The sequence below is a fragment of the Dermacentor variabilis genome, chromosome 8 (genome assembly GCF_050947875.1).
Source record: "Dermacentor variabilis isolate Ectoservices chromosome 8, ASM5094787v1, whole genome shotgun sequence".
Classification (NCBI taxonomy): Eukaryota; Metazoa; Arthropoda; class Arachnida; order Ixodida; family Ixodidae; genus Dermacentor; species Dermacentor variabilis.
Window position 1 is genome coordinate 86,493,533 of NC_134575.1, and position 14,740 is coordinate 86,508,272.

General features: G+C 47.2%; 1 non-coding gene across 1 annotated transcript; it reads left to right on the forward strand.

The window, feature by feature from the left end:
* The first annotated feature begins 467 nt into the window (after positions 1-467).
* LOC142591740 (U1 spliceosomal RNA) lies at positions 468-631 on the forward strand. Its single transcript, XR_012830504.1, has one exon. It is a non-coding gene; the product is annotated as a U1 spliceosomal RNA (small nuclear RNA).
* The last annotated feature ends 14,109 nt before the right edge of the window (positions 632-14,740 follow it).

Here is a 14,740-nt window from a genome sequence, read left to right on the forward strand (position 1 = left end):
CCTCCCCCTCCCCGAGCCGTGTTCTTGAACTTGTTTGAACTTGTTCTTGAACTGTGCGTGCAAGTGCGTGCGAGATATCCAAGTGAAGCAGCCCTATAGAGAACAGTATCCTTCCTGAAAGTGAAGCATCGACGGCAGAAAACGCTGCAAAATGAACCCGACCAGTGTTTCCGCCATCGATGGTGCCAAAAGGGTGTGGTAAGCTGCGCCACCACCAGTCCGCCTTCACGTAAACGTTGGCAGTGCAAATGGTATGTGTAACTTTTATGCTGTTATTACTTATTTTGGCAAGTATAATTCTGCCGAATTAAAGGATATATGGAGAAGAAGAATGGAAAGGCAAATTCAATATAAATTTACCTTAAAATATATACATTTGTAGAAAAACATTCAGGTAATCTGCTAGTAGCCAGAGGTACACACTGGGTCTAGAAGGATGGGGTGGCCAAGCCCCACTAGTGATTAGTATACTTACCTGGTGCCGGGATTACCGTGATCAGCGAGGTGGTGTCCCCAGGGTGAGGTGCGGGCATTGCACTGCGCTCGTACTGACCCCCGCCACTACTCCAAACTGGGGCAGATGGGGCACGCAATTTTTGGTAGTGGGGTACTGCGTTCGCGCTATACCCCTCCCCTACGAATCCAAAATGAGAATTGTTAAGGTGGAGTAATGATCTCCTATTGCGGACATGTTTACTTTTCCACTGCTCTCGCTGAACCGAAGGGCTTCAAGGAGGCCAGTGGTGCCTAAATCGAGCGCTGAGTGGACGTCTTCACATTCTAGTAAAACATGCTCCATAGTTTCCCTAGCTTTACCGCAGCAAGGGCGTGCTTCTTTCTTCTTATATTTCTCCTTATAGGTACGTGTTCTAAGGCATCCCAATCTCGCTTTGAAAAGTAAGGGCTTCTCTTTGAGTTATCGTAAATAGTTTCTTTCGTGTGATTTCGTTTTATCCTCTTAAGTATTTACTCAGGGCCGGTTTCTTTTCCGTTGCCGCCTCCCATGAGATTATTTCAGCCACTCCGACTTGCCGCTTGACCTTCTTTGTTGCTGTGTTGCCCACCCTACAAGCCGCATACTTGCTGGTAAGCTTCCTAGTACTTTTCCTCCACTGTGAAGCACTGTTTTTCCTGTAAAGATACATGAACACTCTCCCAGTCCATTTACTTTCTTCCATATTCTTCAGCTGTTCTTCATACTCAATTTTACTGCGAGCTTCCCTCACTTCAAAACTAGCCCAGCTCATATCACCCTGCACAGCTTCATTTGTAGTCTTCCGGTGAGCGCCCAATGCGAGGCGACCCACTGACCTTTGGTTCCCGTCGACTCCTGATTGTACCCCTAATTTAAAGCAAACAACCGCATTACCCAAAGTAAGTCCTGGAACCATTACACCTTTCCACATGCCTCGGAGGATCTCGTACATATTGTATCCCCATAGTGCTCTGTGCTTCATTATGGCTGCATTTCTCTTCCCCTGCACTGTCGTTTTTTCCTGTGTTTCCATATAGATATATGGCCTTCGTTTATAGATAGTCCGAGATATTTAAGTTCTGTTACCGGAGGTATTTCCTGGCCCTGTATCTCCACTGTCTGTTCACTGTTTTCATTGAATACCATAACTCCTGATTTCCTAACACTAAATTTCCAGCCTACATTGTTGCCTTCCTGTCCACAGATATTAGCCAGACGTTGCAAGTCACTTTGCTTGTTAGCTAGCAACACCAATGTCGTCCGCATAAAATAAACCTGGGAGCTGCTACTTTATTACTGTTCCCACCTATTTGTATGAGAGATTAAACCCCCTATTGCTTCCTTCTAGCGCCCTCTCCATCCTCACCATGTACATGATAAACAGCAGCGGGCATAAAGGGCAACCCTGCTTCAGTCCCTTGTTGACATGAACTTTCTCCTCGCTGCTCATCCCTTCCCATTCAGTGCAAACGGTATTTTCTAGGTAAATCTCTCTCAAAAGCTGTACACAATTGTCACCTAAGCCTTCCCCTTCCAGAATATCCCACAAAATGTTGCGGTCTACTTTGTCATAGGCTCCTGTAATGCATAAAAAGGCCACATATAACGGTCTGCCTTCTAGTTTTGATATTTCAATACACTGAGTAAGAACAAATAGGTTATCATCTAAAGGCCTACCTATTCTGAAGCCATTCTGAAGTTCTCCCAAAATGGCATTATTCTCTGCCCATGCTGGAGCTTTAATTTCATTGCCTGCATTGCTAGCCTGTATATTACAGATGTATTTGTCAACGGTCTGTACGACTGAATTCTATCTTTTTCCCCCTTACCTTTCAAATTAGGTTCATTCTACTTTGTCGCCAACTGTCTGGTATTCGTCTATCTTTTAAAATTTTTTGCACTGCTTTCGCCAGAGCTTCCTTACTTTTCGGTCCCAGTTCATTAATCAGCCTACCGGGAACCTCGTCTAGCCCTGTGGCAGTGCGCTTAGGAATTTTCTCTTCCGCTTACTTCCAGTTGAAATTTATCAACACCAGCTCCTTTTCCACTTGGGTCTCTTTCATGCTCTTTTTTTCTTCAAATACTACCTCGTCATTGCCTTGGAAAGATTCAGCTGTGATTTTTCGGATGTAATTGATTGCGGCTTCTCCTTCCAGTCTGTTTTCATCTTCGTCTAGGATATGTTGTTTTATTGTTGTTGACTTCCTACCTAATAATTTTATGTGGTTCCAAAATATTCTAGGTGCGGCCTGATCTTTCTCACGTATTTCTGACAACGAACGCTCACTTTCACCTTTGAATTTTGCGTGCACCAGTTTTTGAACCATAGACTTTTTCTCCCGGTATACTTCGTATTTACTGGTTACTTCATCCTGCGGCAACTGCGCCTTCTTTGCCGGCCTGTGCTCTCGGGATGCTTTCTGTCGTTCGGCGATCGCTCCTCGTATCCCCCTATTCCACCAGCTTTTCTTTCTCTTTTTCCTTTCCAACGAAGATGTCGTTTCTCTTTCCACATTTCTCTCGTTATTACACGTAGAAGCTCACCATATTCCCGCTCTTTACTTGGCCATTTGCCAAGTTCTTCCTCGACTCTAAATGCTATTTGTTAAGGTTCAAATTTGGACTGGCCATTTTGCGCTCCTTGCTCTCTTTCCCAACTAGATATACCATTTTTAAATGATGCGTTTATGGTAACTCCCTATGCTGCTATACCCTTCCTCATGAGTGACCATTTCTCTCAACTTATCAAGAATTCTTTCTGTCATCAGACGGTAATCAATGGTCGATTGCCGGCTTCCCACTTCCCACGTGATCTGCCCTTCACACTTAGGTTCTGTACTCACGATAACGAGGTTATGTTGCTCACAAAGGTCAAGCATTGACTTCCGGTTGTTGTCGGTACAGTCATAAAAATCTTGTATGTGGGTATTCATGTCACCTAATAGGACAATTTCCGCACCATTCCCTAAACCTTTCTTATCAGCGCTTATGCATTCCACTAACTCTTTATTCTTCTCCGTGTAATTATTTCCGGTCCACAAATACACAACGCCCTGCCAAATTTTTTTCCCACTCATTGTACCTGATAACCAAAGATGCTCTTGACATTTTGAATTTACTCTTTTCCATTTGGCTCCCTCATGCTTGAGCATTCCAACTCCGCCTCCAATTTTTTCCGACTTACCCTTCCCAAACATAATTCTCAATAACCGGCGGCTTTTCTGAGTCTCTAAGGTGCGTTTCTGTAACCGCATACACCCCTATTTGTTCTCTATTTAACTGTTCCTCAATCTCTGCCCACTCTTCCTTTCTTCTGCCGCCCTGCATGTTTATGTAGCCTATTGCATGGCGAGCTCTCTTTCTTCCTTTCCTCCTTTTTCTGTTATCGACAGCGATGCTCTTCTGGAGTTCCCCTAGGGGACCTTCTTCATTGCTGCCTACTCAGGCCTCGTGAGCGCCCGCGGGCCCCCTAAGAAAGCGGCAGCACGACCCCCAAGCCGCCAAACCACTTCTCGTGCCGGCCTGTAAGGGAAGTGGATCCCGTCTCGTTTAAAAAAAAACCACACCTTCTCACTTCCCTCTTCACTTCGACAACCTCGGAGCCTTTCTCTCAGCTCATTTTACATATTGCCTCATTGCAGCCACTACGGCTCTTTGTACGTGACTGTCACGTACAGGCACTTCCGGCACCGTATACACCCCGATCTGCACCTGACGGGATAGCTGGCGAAAGTCGTCCACCCCCTTTGCCAAGCGCTGGGCTAGTCCTTTCCCTACCCTGTTTAGGACGTCGTTTAGCCCACCTGCTGCTGTGACAAGGTTACGCACGTGGACATTTTCCGCGAGCTTTTATTTTGCTCTCTCCATGACAGAACCCACTGTCCGCCCTGGAAATGCCCCTACCGCCATTCTTTTATCGCCTTTCACCCTCTCCACAATTGCTGTTAAGCACTTAGCCAGGTTGGAGTCGCTGGCGATAACCACCCTTTCACTCTCTCCTAGCTCTCTCTGCTTCTCTTTGTCCTTTTCCGCGTGTCGTGTTGAGCAGAGCTAGCGCCGCCTGTCGGCTGACGACGGCGCTCTTTTTTATGTTTCTTAAGAATTGTCACGGAGTGCCAATGAGTCGCAGTGTGACCACGGTCGGGTGGCGGCGCTGGCATCGACTTTCTTGTAAAGCACCTGGGATCTTCCAAATGTAGCAAACGGCTTTGATGTCGCCGTGTAGTTAACACGACCGGAAGATAACTTCAGCGCGCACTCTGTCAATAACGAAGTACGAGACCATGTCTCGAAAGGCAAGATGGCGCGTGCTGGCGCGCATCTCTTGTAGATGCAAACCGCCATTCCTGGCAAGACCTGACAAAAAAACAAAAAACGCAAGGCGCTCAGGCCCGGTTCGTATGCGTCGGAAAGCACACTAGCGGTCTGGGCGTCATGTAGCGCGCCTCGTAGCGCTTAAACAAAAATTTTTTTTTCTCTTGGCGCTTAGCAGATACAGGGGCTTTACGTTTTATTGCAATTATATGGACACCCCACGCAAATTACCGCCATCGCCGTGATGTTCCGTATAAAGTCCGCGTGCTGTAACATCGCGGCCGCGTGCCTTATGCTGATGGTGCGCAAGGGCGAGTGAAAGAGCGCAAGGGTGAATCGAGAAGCACGGTGGCTCGACCTCGGGCGCGCAAGGGAGGAAGGAGGAGAGGAAGCGCGCTGACTTGTACAGAGCGCAAAATTCTGGCGCGAGGAAGCAGGAGGGCGTTCTAAACCGGCGGCAGATGCGTCTGACGCAGCTGAACGCGGCCGCGCGGCCCCTATTTTGAAAGCGATCTAAGGTGGGTACACAGTGTAAAATAATTTACACCCTTAAAAGTGAAAGGGGGTGTAAATGTGTCTATAACTCACAACCTTAGGGTGCGATTTATATAACCGATTCCCTAAGGGTGTGAGCTACAGACACATTTACACCCTTTTTCACTTTTTCGCGTGTAAATTATTTTACAGTGCAGAGTCTAGGCGCGCCGTGGGCTCATCGCATCGTGCGCGGTGTGTTCTCGCCGCTTACTTTCGTGTTGAAGCGCGAGGCAGCACGAACGACAATGCCCTCGCTGCTGCTGGCATTCTTAACGCCAACGCTTCGACAGCGAGTGTCCGCGTGCATCGAGTGAGATTGTGCGCGCGTGACACCATGCTTGTTAATTTAGTTAACGAATCTTTACAAATCTGCACGGCCGCTAAAATTACTACATTTACTTGGTATAGCCGCCTCATAATTTGTTATCGCTATCCAGGAGGCGGAGCGTTCAGTGGAGGAAGGTTCTAGAACACGAGGTCAGACTTTGCTTAGATATGCTGAACTTTTCGCTCCATGTTTCAGAGAAGCCCAGGAAGCTCGAGCACCCGCTGGTTTGCACCACCAGCAGCGAGGCGTACGATGAAGCCGTAGCAGACCTGCCCGCCGACGGCATCTGTACGTTCATCTTCTACGAGTCCGTCTACAAAAATGGGGATCACCCGTTCGTCAACAGGACTCCAACGCCCGGGCCCGTTCCTTTCGACATTGACTTGGGTCACTTCGCGCGGCGCCAGTTCTTGTTCATCGACACCCTGCTGGGCATCTCCTTCGCCCTTGAGTGAGTGTTGCACCCAATCGAGTTTCCTCCTGTCTGACTGTTTTAGAGAACAGCATTAGACACCTGTTCCTCTGGCGAGCGTCGTAGACGTAACCGTGCGAAGGAACAAAAAATTAAATTATGCAGTTTTACGTGCCCAAACCACTTTCTGATTATGAGGCACGCCGTAGTGGAGGACTCCGGAAATTTTCACCACCTGGGGTTCTTTAACATGTACCTAAATCTAAATACACAGGTGTTTTCGCATTTCGCCTCCAGCGAAATGCAGCTGCCGTGGTTGGGATTCGATCCCACGACCTCGTGCTCAGCAGACGAACACCACAGCCATTGAGCAACCGTGACGGGTAACCGGGCGAAAGAAGAGCGCAGCGAAACGCGAAAGTGCGAACACGGAGCACAGCTGCGGATCAAAGACGACGATGGCCAAGAGAGCGCGAGAAGAACGCGGAAAGGGAGGATGTGGTGAAAACGGGAGAAGAAAAGCGTAGTGCCGCGCAAGACCGGCACTGCGGCGACGACGGCTACGAGATGGCGCCAGAGTTGCGCGCGTCGTCTGGGAGATATGTGTGCGGCGGCTGCTGTGAATCGCACCCACACGTCACCGCGCGCTGCCTCTCGCGATTTCCCCATTAGAGAGACAGTCGTGCCACACTCGTTCTGTGTTCAATGTGCCGTACGAGATACATTTGCCAGCCAATCTAACGAGAAATGAACACACGAGTAGAGTTGCGCTGAAATATATATATATATATATATATATATACATATATATATATATATATATATATATATATATATATATATATATATATATATATATATATATATATATAATTGAAATGTGTACAATAAGGAGGACATAGAAAAATGGAAGTGGGCGAATAGATAACTTGTCGCTCGTGGGAGCCGAACCGAACAGTTGATGTAGTGCAGCGCACGCGTATATGATGAGGTTGTAGGTTCGGTTCCTGCCGGCGACAAATGACCTAACCTAACCTAAAAGCGGCTTGTTCACTGCAACTGCACAGTTAATACATCCTTATCGCATCGCATTACTCGCTGCTGTGATCTGCCAACAGTGCCATGTCGTTGTGGTGACCTGCCGCTTCATTAATTAGGTTATTAGTGGCGAACGTCTTTGTTAAGAAAGAGCAGGCGGCAATGACCCCCACCGCGAGGCAACTGGAATGCTGGAGCCAGGGGCAATGAACCGCGCGGCGAGCCAGGCCGAAGTGAGGGATGGTCGCTACATCATGGTCTACTGCTTAGCGGTGAAGCGAAGAAGAGCAGTCACATGCCAAAATTTAATAATCATTTTGACATTATAGGTCGACTTATACGGCACTTTTCTCCTTTCTTTCACGTTTTGTTTCAGCAAAGGGCACCTGTTGAAGGAGTACCAGACGCCCGAGTTTCGACGAAACCTCGACTACACTTGGAAGGAGAAGATATACCAGTACGGCGTCGCAAACATGAGGCCCCCGCACATAACCAGAAACGACATCAAGGATGCGCTAACCGTCATCAAGGTGAGTGACGCGTACCCCGCCCCGCCCCCCCCGCAGACAACACCCCCCCCCAAAAGAAATAAATAAAATAAAATAAAAACTACCTAAAACGAGACCTACCTCCGCGAAGTTCGGCCCAACCGTCACTGTTTCGCGACGGCTTAGTCCCATAGCCACACGATTGAGGCTGTGCATATGATGGGTCTACGCAGAAGGTATCTGAGTGAACATGGAACGCGAGCTGTTGGGTTGTTCGGCAGACTAACGCAGCAGGATTGTGATAACTTGTGCTGGTTTACGCAAGGCACACGAAGCAGTAAAACGCGAAGCAATAAAGCAACCGTTCGTTACTACAGCGCTCCTCTTGTTTCTTTCTCTGCTTCTTGCCCTCTTGTGTGCGTCATGTTCGCGCTGTTCCTTCAGAATCGGGCAGCAGCGCAGGAAGGGGGCGAAGTGCACAAGAAAGGCAAAAGAATGACGCCGCTAGCGCCGACGTCTCATCAGCGGTCGTGGCGCCAGTTGCAAGCTTCTCATGTGATTTGTCCTACCCGCGGCTGATGCCTTGGAATCTGTACACAGAGGGTGCCAGCAATCCTGAGACTCGCATTCACACCGCAGTCGAGAAAACCCGAGAGTGTAGCTGTCCAGCGTTCGTATACCGTCCTTTATACCGCGTTTTCTCGAGATTTCTTACTTCCGCCATGAGCAGAAGCTGTGTAGCAACAGACTACGCCGCCTATACAGCATCCTTCACGTTTCAGACGTGGAGTCATGGCCATGCTTGAAATGACGGCACTGTGCGTTTCAAGAATAAGATGAACAATTTCCATCCGACGAGGAGAAATCGAGTCTTCTGTCGTCGGGACAAAGCTAAGATAGCCTTGTCGGCATGTGACAACGAGAGAGGCTGAAGGTGTCGCAAGAAGAATGACAACGTTAAGAGGCGCCGCTGTGAATCAGTGGCTACGGCATTCTGCTGCTGAAGCCCGAGGTCTCGGGTTCGATCGTCCGCCGAGGCGACTTCATTCCGACAAGGGTGGTCGCTGAAAACACCCGCGTACCGCGATCGACGCACACTGAAGCGAGAATCTCGGAGGACATGGACGATTACTAAAAAAAAAATGGACTCCAATCCACGCTGTGGATGTGGTCGGCCAGCTAATGTAGAGCCATTCCTTTTTTTTTTCTGCTAGTAGTCGTCCATATATGTCTTCTGAGATTGGGTGATGCGGGCCCGTTTATCTTCGGAGCACCGGCTCTGAGCTCCGCTACAGCTAAACAAGGTGAAATAAGTCAAGTGGTATTAGTAAATTACACTTATTCAACAGCGCAGAGGTCGCTATATCGCGAGATGACGCTCCTGGTCGGCCAGAAGGTAGTTAATAAGTTTTGAGGAAGGCAAAAAAAAAAAGATTAAGGCGCTGCAGGCAAAAAATGCTAGAATGAGAAGCATGCATGTATAGCATACCTGATTACATGAAGCAGGCTCGGTGACTAGTTGCCACCGCCCAGATTCAAAGGGGTTATCATCATCATCACCATCGTCATGTGAAGCAAACGCAAAAGGCGGCTGGCGCCCCCGCATTGGCATTCACGCACCATCTCCCCGTGACGTCACTGATTTTGACAGCGTTTGCTCGAGTCCGGTTAGCCATCTATCGATCAACAAGCTTGCATAGCACTTTACAGTTTCAAACATTGTACCCAGCAGGTTTCTAAAACCTCTCCTGAACGAAAGTGGACCCGAGTACGATAAAATAGTTCTAAGTTCTTGACGTCACAAGGACCTTTCGGCATTGCAATCACGACGCGATAGTTGGGAAAGGTATAGTTCTACGTTTATTTCATTGCCACTGACCTAACCCTGCCTGGCTATATACATGAAAGGGAAGTTCTGGAAGAATAGCTTATACCAGTTTGAAGTAATCAAACGTTTCTCATTGCTCGGGTGGTCAAAAGTATTCCGGAGGCATCCACCCCAGCGTGCCTCGCGGCCCATTGAGCATATTCGCGGGGGGGGGGGGGGTCAGGAGGGCGTTACTTTAAGCTTCATCAATCAATCTAGGAGAGCCTGTAGGCACTGCCGCTGAGTTTCCCGCTGAGGTTTTGCTTACATTGACAGGGTTAATGTGGGGCCATACTTCATTTGCTTGTTTTTCGCACTGCCTGGCGCACGCGTATTGTTCGTGTGCATCTACTCAATGCATTCCCAATAAAAATTCAGTGGCGAGTCAATTCCCGCGTTGTGTTTCTTCAGCGTGCTTCGTCCATCGTATACCGATTCTGTAGTCCTTCAAAAATGTGTATCAGCTACAACCGGCTCTCAACTCTTCTGAGGTGTCCAGAGTCGGAGTGTGATAGTAAGGAACGTTGAATCGAATGGGGGCCAACGCGTTGTAGCGTGAGCAATTACACAGCTGAGCAGGCTTCAATGATAGAAGAAAGCGCTGTTGAACCCCGTTTCACTATACGCAGAGCCTGGACACGTACTGGAACAAGAAGGCCAACTTCTCGGTCATCCAGCCTTCCACCGTACTGGGCATCCCGCTGCCCGAGAATCAGTGGCCCGAACTACTAGATCTATTCAAGTGAGTGAACGGCGTGCCCTCGGTGTATTCGAAAACTATACCGAGAACGAGTGTGATGCCGTTATTTTTAATGTGTTAGCATAAAAAAATAGCTTTTTTGCGCCCATCCTGCTTTCGTGCGGCCGCACGCCTATACCCTTCATGATGGAGGCGGAGAGCCAGTGTTGGCACATGGTTGTCGGCATTATGCGAGAGGTCTATTGAGTTCCACATATACACACCAAATTAAATGGAGGATGCATGCTGATGAATTTGCTTTTGTCTCCACTATTATCAAACCCTTCTGAAAAATTATGGCTATATCTATCCCCCCCTACCCTGGAATTGTTACAACCTCAAGCTAGTTCATAACCGAAATTTCCGATTAGGCCACTTGAGGAGCGCTTCATGAGCGTCATAATGGCGTACTAGGAATGTAATATAAGTGCGAAACGACATAGATGAAAGGAAAGGCAATACACTAGTGCGCTCGCGTCTTAAGATTCTTTGTTTAATGCGAATAATTTTTTGTCAAATGTAGATAGGTTTTTCCTGCCGGGTATGTGACCGCTGACGAAGGCCCATCCAGTTGGAAGTGCCGCCTCATACAGTGTTTCAAACAGTGAACCAGGATTACATTTGGGGCCCACAGCGGTTGCCAGTAGACGCCCAGATAGCGCTCAATCTGAACTTTCGACTCCGTAGTTCGAGCGCCGATGAAACTGTGTGCAATCACTTATCCCTTGACACATCCACTCTCGTGTCCTAGGCACGGTCTGCCTGCGTTCCTGGACAAGTGCGCACTGACGTCAGCAATGACATACATTGGGCTTGCTCCGCCCTAACCGGTGAATCCACCATGGAAACCACCAGTGATGTCATTGGTCACGAGATTTTCGTAACCGCAATCAGTTTACTAATGTGCATTGGGTAAATGTGTAAAGTGATATACAAATGTATAAATGTACATGCTCTAACAATATAAAATTGGGAAATTGTACATATAGTCATCTTCTCAACGATGCGATGCAATATGATCATCTCCCCTTCACAATCTATGGTGCATTTCACTTCAGAAAATTACAACAGTGCTACGTTAGAACCTTCTACTACCAATCAACAATGTTTGGCCTCACTTAGCGCTCAACTGTAATTTTAGCTTGCAAATTTATTTCGAGTACGTTTTTTCAGTCTAGTATATTCCAATTTATCCAACGATACCAGTCTGAATTCGCCGATCTGACAGAGTACTGTTTCGGTGTTGTCAAGACGTATAACTTTTTCAGACTATGTGTCCACTCCTGTGGACAACAGCCTTCGTCATTTTCAAAACTGAACAAGGAATGATAAGCTCAAACAATCTGGTGTAACCTAAACTAAATCCAGGCGAGAGCATATTTCAATTCTAATTTTGTTGCCACTGGTTTCGGAGAAAATTGACGCTTTGCCTAAGACGTACTGGTGCGTCGGCACCGACAACGAAAGGTGAACGTGTTGTGCGTTTCAAATGTCACCAGATGACGCGCCAGTCTAGAATGAGAAGTTGAGGCGAGGAACTGCCATATGACATAAGACTTGTATCTATAGGTTTAGGAAAGCAAAAGACGATTTTATCTGAATGAACCATACAAAATCAGCGCCCAAGCACTCCGTACAGATGATTAGGCAGCAAAGCTGAAACTTGATGCCCCAGTGTTTACCACTGAGTTAATCCTGACGGCTCGTTGTATGACGGCTTGGTAGGCTGCCAGATTCTCGGTATGCAGTTGTTGCTTGCGCTCGGCTCCACGAGCCTGTTCTTGTGCCTAGGCAGCAGAATCAGCACGGCGTAGACGAGCTCGTTCCAGGTTCTACTCGCGTCGTTGCTGATCGAAGGCTGCCTGCTTCTCAGGAGTACCTATGGCGCCTGGCCTATCCATTTCGGAGTCGGAGAGAAACTGCTGTGCGCTCGCTCGGCTGCGACGAAGAGCAACGACCTCACTACTGGCGCTGCCTCTTATTTTTCGCGCATGCGCATGGGGTTCCACAGGAGGAGTTTTCGGCGTACAGGCGAAAGACGGACGGACGAATCGGCCAGCCATATACGGCTTCGCCGTAAAAAAAATTACTCTACCTTTATACGTGTAGGTTCTGATGCAAGTATATGCATCCATGCAATCTGATGAAACAAGTACTTTTTCTGAGAATTGCAACAGACTGGTTGACGATAACAATGGACTTTCAAAGGTGTCGCGTCACTATGATTTTGCCGGTTCTGAGAAGGCTCTATAAAAACCGTCCGGTAATAAGTGAAGCTTTATCTTGTTTTTCGTGCTTTGTTCGCAGGACCTTATTCACTCCGCACATATTCATTGCCATAAGCCACCTCTCCATCAGCGATCACACCCTGCCGGAATGCCGCATTATGCCTACCTCCATATATAATTTCCCCGCAAACGTAACGGCGCGCTACTTTCAGTCCGTGGTAAGTGATATTTCTACATTTTACATTAGAAACTGCGTCGTGCCCTCAGGCTTGGCTGGAACCAGTTCAAGGTTACATCATACTGGTCTATCGGATCAGGTTACAACACAGCTTCGCCGGCCAACCACTGTCACAGCGTTATTGGAGCCCATTTTTTTTTCAGTATTCGCCCATGTCCTCTGAAATTAGCTGATGCGGGCGCCTTTAGCTTCGGGAGCACCGGTTCTGAGCTCTTTCGATGAAAGCGGCGTCACTAGGTGGCGGCATCTACATAGAGTACAAATAGGGGTATATGCGGTTAAAGAAATGCACCTTAGAGACTCAGACGAGCCGCAAGTTATTGAGAATTATGTTTGGGAAGGGTGCAACAGAACTGGGTCAGAAAGAAAGGGAGGGGAGTCGGAATGCTCATCCATCAGGGAGCCAAATGGAAAAGAGTAAATTGAAAATGTCAAGAGCATCTTTGGTTATCAGGTACAATGAGTGGGCAAAAAACTTGGCTGGACGTTACGTATTTGTGGACCGTAAATAATTGCACAGAGAAAAATAGAGTTACTGGAATGCCTAAGCGCTGATATTAAGGATTTCGGGAATGGTGCTGAAATTGTTCTCTTAGGTGACATGAATGCCCACATACAGGATTCAGATGGCTATACCGACAACAACGGGAAGGCAATGCTAGACCTTTGTGAGCAACATAACCTCGTCATCGTGAACACAGGCTCCAAGTGTGAAGGGCAGATCACGTGGGAAGTGGGAAACCGGCAATCGACCATTGATTACTGTCTGATGACGACAGAAACGACAGAAAACATATCGAGAGCACAGGCAGGCAAAGAAGGCGCAGCTGCCGCAGGATGAAGTAACCAGTAAATGGGAAATATACCGGGAGAAAAGTCTATAGTTCAAATACTGGTGCAAGCAAAATGAAAAAGTGAAAGTGAATGTTGGTTGTCAGAAATACGTGAGAAAAAGAAGGGCGCACCTATAATATCTTGGAACCACATAAAACTGTTAGGCAAGAAGTCAACAACTATACAACAACATATCCTAGACGAAGATGAAAACAGACTGGAAGGAGAAGCCGCAGTCAATTACATCCGAAAAATCACAGCCAAATCTTTCCAAGGCAATGCGAGGTTGTAATTGAAGAAAAAAAGAACATGAAAGAGACCCAAGTGCAAAAGGAGCTGGTGCTGACAAATTTCAACTGGAAGGAAGCGGAAAAGAAAATTCCTAAGCGCACAGCCACGGGGCTAGACGAGGTTCCCGTTAGCTGACGAATGAACTAGGACCAAAAAGTAAGGAAGCTCTGGTGAAAGCAGTGGAAAAAAACTTTAAAAGATAGACGAATACCAGACAGTTTGCGCCAAAGTAGAATGAACTTAATTTATAAAGGTAAGGGGGAGAAAGATAGAATTCATTCGTATAGACCATTGACCATTACATTGGCAATATATGGGGTAGCAATGCAGGCAATCAAACTAAGGCTTCAAGCATGGGCAGAGAATAATGGCATTTTGGAGGAACTTCAGAATGGCTTCAGAATAGGTAGGCGTTTACATAACTTATTTGTTCTTACTCAGTGTATCGAAATATCAAAAGTAGAAAGCAGACCTTTATATCTAGCCATTTTAGACATTACAGGAGCCAACGACAACGTAGACCGCAACATTTTGTAGGATATTCGGGAAGGGGAATTGTGTACAGCTTTTGAGAGAGATTTACCGAGAAAATACCGTTTACGCTGAATGGGAAGGGATGAGGACCGAGGAGAAAGTTCATGCCAACAAGGGACTGAGGCAGGGGTGCCCTTTATCCCCGCTGATGTTTATCATGTACATGGTGAGGATGGAGAGGGCGCTAGAAGGAAGTAATATAGTGTTTAATCTCTCATACAAACAGGACAGTACAGTAATAGAGCAGCAGCTGCCAGGTTTATTTTATGCGAACGACATTGCGTTGCTAGGTAACAAGCAAAGTGATTTGCAAGGTCTGGTTAATATCTTTGGGCAGGAAGGCAACAATTTACGTTTGAAATGTAGTGTTAGAAAATCAGGTGGTATGGTATTCAATGATAACATTGAATAGACAGT